The following is a 7,457-nucleotide window of genomic DNA, read 5'->3' as shown; positions in this document are numbered from 1 at the left end:
TAGACTTGAAATGGATATAAACCTATTTATTGTGGTTAGATAAAAGGTGGGAGAATAGAGACAGTGGTGAAGGTAATCTGGCCCCTAAGGAGTTACAGCTGTGCTAATTATCAAGCATTAAGAACAAGCCTGCTCTTAATAGGCCACAGCTGTATTCAATTAAGAGGGGTATTATAAAAGAGCAGAGGAGCTGCCCCTGAGATATCTTCAAGAAGGTATGAAACCTTTGCAATAAGATAGCAACAATTGGTGCCCTGATGTGATCAAGGACCCCAGGATGGTGCTGGGTTCCCCCTGAATGGCAGTGTGTGCAGCAGGACATAAGATGTGTGACAGAAGTGGCAAATGGCACGGCCACAGCAGCAGGGGGTGCCTCAGTAATAGCATGGCACCTGAGGAGTATGGGGGAAGGTTTGCTAAGTCATTGCAACATGAGCACTGGAACAACAGCAACATGGAGCTCTGAGAGGCAGAGTCAAGGCTGCACAGACAACATGTAAGAGAAGCATTCTAAAATTGTATAGTGGCCATCTCCACAGTAACCCAACGTGATTGGGAGTAGGCTGCAGGGCAAGGTGCAGCCAGAGATGGAGCCCAGTGTAGGAATGAGAGCAGCAGGGGAAGCTGTCTGATCTGGACCTGACAGATTTTGATACCTGAGGTACAGGTGAGCCGCTGGGGACACAATGAGAAATAACATATGGAGTGCACAGACAACATGTAAGAGAAGCTCTCTAAAAATATATAGTAGCCATCTCCACAGTAACCCGATGTGATTGGGAGTGGGCTGCAGGGTGAGGTGCAGCCAGAGATGGAGCCCAGCGTAGCATTGAGAGCAGCAGGAGAAGCTGCCTGATCTGGACCTGACAGATTTCAACACCTGAACTACAGGTGAGCCACTGGGGACACAATGAGAAATAACATATAGTGCTTGATATACATGGAAAGAAGTTAAGGAAAAACTGTGAGATATAAGAAGCCCTCTAAAATTGTATAGTGGCCATCTCCACAGTAACCCAACGTGATTGGGAGTGGGCTGCAGGGCAAGGTGCATCCGGAGATGGAGCCCAGTGTAGCAATGAGAGCAGCAGGGGAAGCTGCCTGAGCTGGACCTGACAGATTTTGACACCTGAAGTACAGGTGAGCCGCTGGGGACACAATGAGAAATAACATACCGAGTGCCAAACAGATTGTTGGAGAGAAACAGAAAAAAAAAAAAAGAAAAAGAAAAAAAAAGAAAGGGAAAAAAACCAAAAAAAACAACAAAGAACTGTGAAATATAGTGTCAAAAAGGGGGCAAGGCAGCTGCAGATTTGGCTGCCACTTGGAAATCATTCTATAAGACTTTAAAAGAATGGAAAACTTGTAATTAAAAGAAAAGGGGGAATTGTGGTTAGATAAAAGGTAGGAGAATAGAGACAGTGGTGAAGGTAATCTGGCTCCTAAGGAGGTACAGCTGTGCTAATTATCAAGCATTAAGAACAAGCCTGCTCTTAATAGGCCACAGCTGTATTCAATTAAGAGGGATATTATAAAAGAGCAGGTTGGCTGGTCGAGAGGAGAGATGGAGTTTGTTGGCTGTGCTGAGAAGAAGGAGGCAGTGCTGCAGAGGAGCTGCTCATGAGAAACCACTGAGAAGGTACGAAACCTTTGCAATAGGACAACAACAATTTATAGCTTAATTTGCTGCAGGTAGAGGCTTTGAAAAATCACTAGACTCAGTAGATATGATTTTCTTAAATTCGAAAACTAGGTAAAATAATTTTTTTAATAATTAATAATAATAATATAATAGGTGAATTATTTCCCTACCAAAGGCTTCAAATATCTAATCAAGAATCCCACTAATGATGGGGCAAGCAAAAGTACGTCTAGTACTCAGTTCGCGTCTGACCTTGCAGAACAGATATAGGATATAGCTTTGTCCTTCATTCCCAATGTTATGGCAGGTCTGCAGCTAGTCATGGTCATTTTACTCAGCTGCTTGATGCCATACTTTTCTAGACTGGTGATGCCAGTTTGGGTGTTGCCTTTTTGATTTTTTTAATATGTTTTCTCTATTCTTCACACATATATTTGTAACTCTGTCACCTATTGTATTAATGATTCATTTTACTGTACACAGTACTTTTCCATGGTCTTTCCCTATGCAGAAAGCTGAAACAAATTGCAGAGCTCCAAGCCCTGGGGGGCACATGGCCCCAGTGCAGTCTTGGCTCTTCCTAGGAACCAAGGCCAAGAACAACTCTTTAGATATATTTTCACAGGCAAAGAACAGCCAGTGTCGAGGGGGAGACTTAATTTTCTAAAACCTATAAAAATGTGCTCACCAATTGTGGGGGGGTGTTAGGCTTTTGTGGACTTCTTTCCATAACTGTTTCTGAAGGTCTTCAAATAAAGATCCCCTCCCCTTTTACACTACCTCCTTACTAAAAATATCTCGAATTTCATTTCCAGGTTGGGAAAAAGGCAACATTACAGTAGCTAAGCCATGCCTATCTAGTGATGCTGCGATTCTGTGATACCTCACAGCTGCAGAAGGTGGGTTCATCAAATGCAAATGCTTTTGGGTCATTAGTTAAACATTATTATACATGGAGTTTTAGTGCAAACTTGGTTTGTATGTTAAGATTATGTGGAAAAATATTTTAAAATAATCCTTATTAAAATAACTTTTATATTAAAATTAACAGTCAAAAGTTTTGGAAAGGACATAAAAAGGTTGGATTTCTACTACTCAGAACCACAGTGGGTAGGAGGAGTACTTTACAGGATATTTCTAAGTGGTTTTGTTTTGTTCCATGCAATTATTTTTTTTTTCATTCCTCATTCTAAGTGGGAAAGGAATAGTCAGCAACTATCACAAAAGAAGTTGCTTATGTGTAAAGTTTCAAGGTGTTGAAGAAGATCACATTTGCAAAAGTACTGAGAAGAGAAACATCTTTTTTGATGAAAAGAGAAAAGACCAAGGCACTGATGAAGCCTTTGGCCAACACCCTCAATGTCCTCCTGCTCAAAAGTTCAGCATATTCTGTACATCCTATATTCATATCCTATGTGCATTAGGTTAGTTGTGCCTTTCCCAGGTTCTGTCTATGCAGTAAGACTAGCACATTCTCAACAGTGAAACATCTGGAATTCATGAACATTTCTGCAACTGCTCCAGTCACTCCATGGGAGATTCAGAAATGACTGGCAAGAGATTCCAGGGATTTCTACTCCTTTTTTACCCCCATACGGAAAGGATTTTCCAATAGAAAATGTGTAGACATTTTTCTCAAGGCAGGAAGAGCGGAGAAACCTGAGCAGCCTGGTGAAAGTCTGGTCCTTGAGTTACCCTGAGAATCTCCCATACAAAGAGTGTTCTCTCAAAAGTCAAGGGGAGATTTGATATTAAATTATGCATATCAAAGTCAGAACTTCTTCCTTAGCTTTTTCAAGTATTTAAAATTATGTACAACTTATTTCCAATTACTTCTTACCTATTATTATTTAAAAAAACACTTCACTTGAAATTTTTCTAGAACCATAAAATGTATCTGATGAGCTTATCTCTTCCAATTCCTTTCAGTCATGATAGACTAGAAAAATTTCACTAGGTTTATTTAGTGATTAGATTGTAGTTTGCTCATATGTAAGATTTTTAGCATTTAACAATGGTGAAATGTATGGGGAAAATAATGCAACTGCCCTAAATCATAATGTATGCTCTTAATTTCCTTTATAAAATTACTCATCTTCTTCAATACACCATTTCAGTCAATTCTTCATAATATGTGATTTAGAACTCCAAGGAAAAAAAAATTAGACACATAATTCCAGATGAACTATATTGTTTTAATTTACAAATAAAAATCTTTCTAAATTACAAAAATGTTCATCTACTGACATTTTATACAGAAACCCTGGATAATCATACTATCTGTGGGAGCATGTGAAGTCCTTTTCAGTACTTTATGAAATTTCTTTTGAGTATTAAGATTTAAACAAAAGCACATTTTTATAATAGAGTTTTTGATTATTTGGCATTAGATAAAACTACAGAGATTTAGCTATATTTTGGCATTTCATTTGGTATTAACAAAACCTAAAAGTCAGCAGGATATCAATAAAAAAAATATTTAAATTTATTGGTGTCTAAGGGGGTTGCCTGTGTGTGTGTATGCATTCATTAAAGAAATGGATTGAAGAAATGAAATTCTCAAATTAATTTCTCCCACAGTTCATACACAAAATTAATTTCTTAAACAAAATTAAATTGGCAACTAGAGCCTGCAGTATTATTTTGTGTGAATACCCAGTATTTTATTTCAAGTAATTTAAGCAGATAAATATATTCAAATAAACTCATTTACTTTTGTTATCATGGAAGAAAGGTTTAAGACAAAGCAGCTAATAAATCACATAATTGCAATAGTGTACTATGTCTCATAAGAAAACTGCTGTTTTATCTCTAACAGAAGGCAGAGTTGTAGTTACAAATGCCTACTTTCACAATGTCACTGTTGTGTTATTTGAACATACAAAAAGGGATGAATGCCTATGTATAAAAAGATTATTATGAATCCCTGTTTTTAAATGCATACACTTTACTTTGCAGAAAACTGGAAATGATATGAAAATTCATGTGCACAGGCACTCAGTTCAGTCATATGAAATGTTCTACTGAAATAAAAAAAAAAGTATTGGGGAAGCACTACACCTGAAATGAAAGTCAGTTCAAGGAGGAAGAAATATATGTGGAGTGCAAGGGACCAAAAGGTACAAAAACTAAGCACAGACATACTGGAAAGGCAGGGCAAATAGATGAGATGGAAGACAAAATTTGCGGGGGGAGATAGGAGACACAGGGCATGGTTGCGGAAAAAAAAGAAAAAAAAAATTTCTTTTTGGGAAGGGAAACGAAATCTTGCGATTTCAATGGGAATCAATTGGGCTATCTTTGGACCAAGTCCCAGCACTTGACAGCGTCTCATGCCTATTGATGGGTTTGTCTTTGCCGGTGATTTTTTTCGTTTTTTTCAGCAACAATGCCATGGCTCTCATATCTTCCCCTACAAGTTGTGTCTTCCTCCTCGACTTTTCTTCCTGCCTTTGCAGCACCTGTGAGCTGAGCTTTGGCATCTTCTGGTCCTTGGCACTGCACCTCATGTAATCCTGGTCCATTGTCTTGCACTCACTCAATTTCCAAATTTTTTTTTATTTTCATCAGCAACCATGCCATGGCTCTTGTAGCTCCCCCTGCAAGTTGTGTCTTCCTCCTCGTCTATTTGCCCTGCCTTGCCTGCATGTCTGAGCTTAGGTTTTCTACCTTTTGGTCCCTTGCACTGCACCCCGTTTCCTCCCACACCATTTACTTGTAGTTACTAAATGTCCCACTTTTCTGGGATTTTTTGCCGGCGCATTTCATTTGATCATATCTCCTTTCCAGAGCGTTTGTAAGCCTTTCTTTGCAGGGTCGCAAGATTTCGTTTCCCTTCCCGAAAGGAAATGAAATTTCCTTTCGGGAAGGGAAACGAAATCTTGCGATTTCAATGGGAATCAATTGGGCTCTCTTTGGACCAAGTCCCAGCACTTGACAGCGTCTCAAGCCTTTTGATGGGTTTGTGTTTGCCGATGATTTTTTTTTCTTTTTTATCAGCAACAATGCCTTGGCTCTCATATCTTCCCTTGCAAGTTGTATCTTCCTCCTCGACTTTTCTTCCTGCCTTTGCAGCACCTGTGAGCTGAGCTTTGGCATCTTCTGGTCCTTTGCACTGCACCTCATGTAATCCTGGTCCATTTTCTTGCACTCAATAAATTTCCAAATTTTTTTTTTTTATTTTCTTCCTCAACCATGCCATGGCTCTTATAGATCCTCCTGCAAGTTGTGTCTTCCTCCATGTCTATTTGCCCTGCCTTGCCTGCATGTCTGAGCTTAGGTTTTCTACCTTTTGGTCCCTTGCACTGCACCACGTTTCTTCCCACACCATTTTCTTGTAGTCACTAAATGTCCCAATTTTCTGCTTTTTGGGATTTTTTGCCGGCGCATTTCATTTGATCATATCTCCTTTCCAGAGCGTTTGTAAGCCTTTCTTTGCAGGGTCGCAAGATTTCGTTTCCCTTCCCGAAAGGAAATGAAATTTCCTTTCGGGAAGGGAAACGAAATCTTGCGATTTCAATGGGAATCAATTGGGCTTTCTTTGGACCAAGTCCCAGCACTTGACAGCATCTCATGCCTATTGATGGGTTTGTGTTTGCCGATGATTTTTTTCTTTTTTTTCAGCAACAATGCCTTGGCTCTCATATCGTCCCCTGCAAGTTGTGTCTTCCTCCTCGACTTTTCTTCCTGCCTTTGCAGCATCTGTGAGCTGAGCTTTGGCATCTTCTGGTCCTTTGCACTGCACCTCATGTAATCCTGGTCCATTGTCTTGCACTCACTCAATTTCCAAATTTTTTTTTTCATTTCTTCATCAACCATGCCATGGCTCTTATAGCTCCCCCTGCAAGTTGTATCTTCCTCCATGTCTATTTGCCCTGCCTTGCCTGCATGTCTGAGCTTAGGTTTTCTACCTTTTGGTCCCTTGCACTGCACCACGTTTCCTCCCACACCATTTTCTTGTAGTCACTAAATGTCCCAATTTTCTGTTTTTTGGGATTTTTTGCCGGCGCATTTCATTTGATCATATCTCCTTTCCCAAGCGTTTGTAAGCCTTTCTTTGCAGGGTCGCAAGATTTCGTTTCCCTTCCCGAAAGGAAATGAAATTTCCTTTCGGGAAGGGAAACGAAATCTTGCGATTTCAATGGGAATCAATTGGGCTTTCTTTGGACCAAGTCCCAGCACTTGACAGCGTCTCATGCCTATTGATGGGTTTGTGTTTGCCGATGATTTTTTTTTCTCTTTTATCAGCAACAATGCCTTGGCTCTCATATCTTCCCCTGCAAGTTGTGTCTTCCTCCTCGACTTTTCTTCCTGCCTTTGCAGCACCTGTGAGCTGAGCTTTGGCATCTTCTGGTCCTTTGCACTGCACCTCATGTAATCCTGGTCCATTTTCTTGCACTCACTCAATTTCCAAATTTTTTTTTTTCATTTCTTCAGCAACCATGCCATGGCTCTTGTAGCTCCCCCTGCAAGTTGTGTCTTCCTCCATGTCTATTTGCCCTGCCTTGCCTGCATGTCTGAGCTTCGGTTTTCTACCTTTTGGTCCCTTGCACTGCACCCCGTTTCCTCCCACACCATTTTCTTGTAGTCACTAAATGTCCCAATTTTCTGCTTTTTGGGATTTTTTGCCGGCGCATTTCATTTGATCATATCTCCTTTCCAGAGCGTTTGTAAGCCTTTCTTTGCAGGGTCGCAAGATTTCGTTTCCCTTCCCGAAAGGAAATGAAATTTCCTTTCGGGAAGGGAAACGAAATCTTGCGATTTCAATGGGAATCAATTGGGCTTTCTTTGGACCAAGTCCCAGCACTTGACAGCG

At 40.3% G+C, this 7,457-nt stretch overlaps 1 long non-coding RNA gene across 1 annotated transcript; it reads left to right on the top strand.

Annotated features, from left to right (window-relative positions):
* The first annotated feature begins 1,274 nt into the window (after positions 1-1,274).
* On the top strand, positions 1,275-4,093 carry LOC135289613 (uncharacterized). Its single transcript, XR_010352376.1, has 3 exons — positions 1,275-1,639; positions 2,458-2,541; positions 3,125-4,093. It is a non-coding gene; the product is annotated as an uncharacterized LOC135289613 (long non-coding RNA).
* Positions 4,094-7,457: the final 3,364 nt, after the last annotated feature.

Source organism: Passer domesticus, chromosome 1, assembly GCF_036417665.1.
Source record: "Passer domesticus isolate bPasDom1 chromosome 1, bPasDom1.hap1, whole genome shotgun sequence".
Taxonomy (NCBI): Eukaryota; Metazoa; Chordata; class Aves; order Passeriformes; family Passeridae; genus Passer; species Passer domesticus.
Note: the sequence above shows the minus strand (reverse complement) of the source record. Positions and strands in the feature narration are given on the sequence as shown.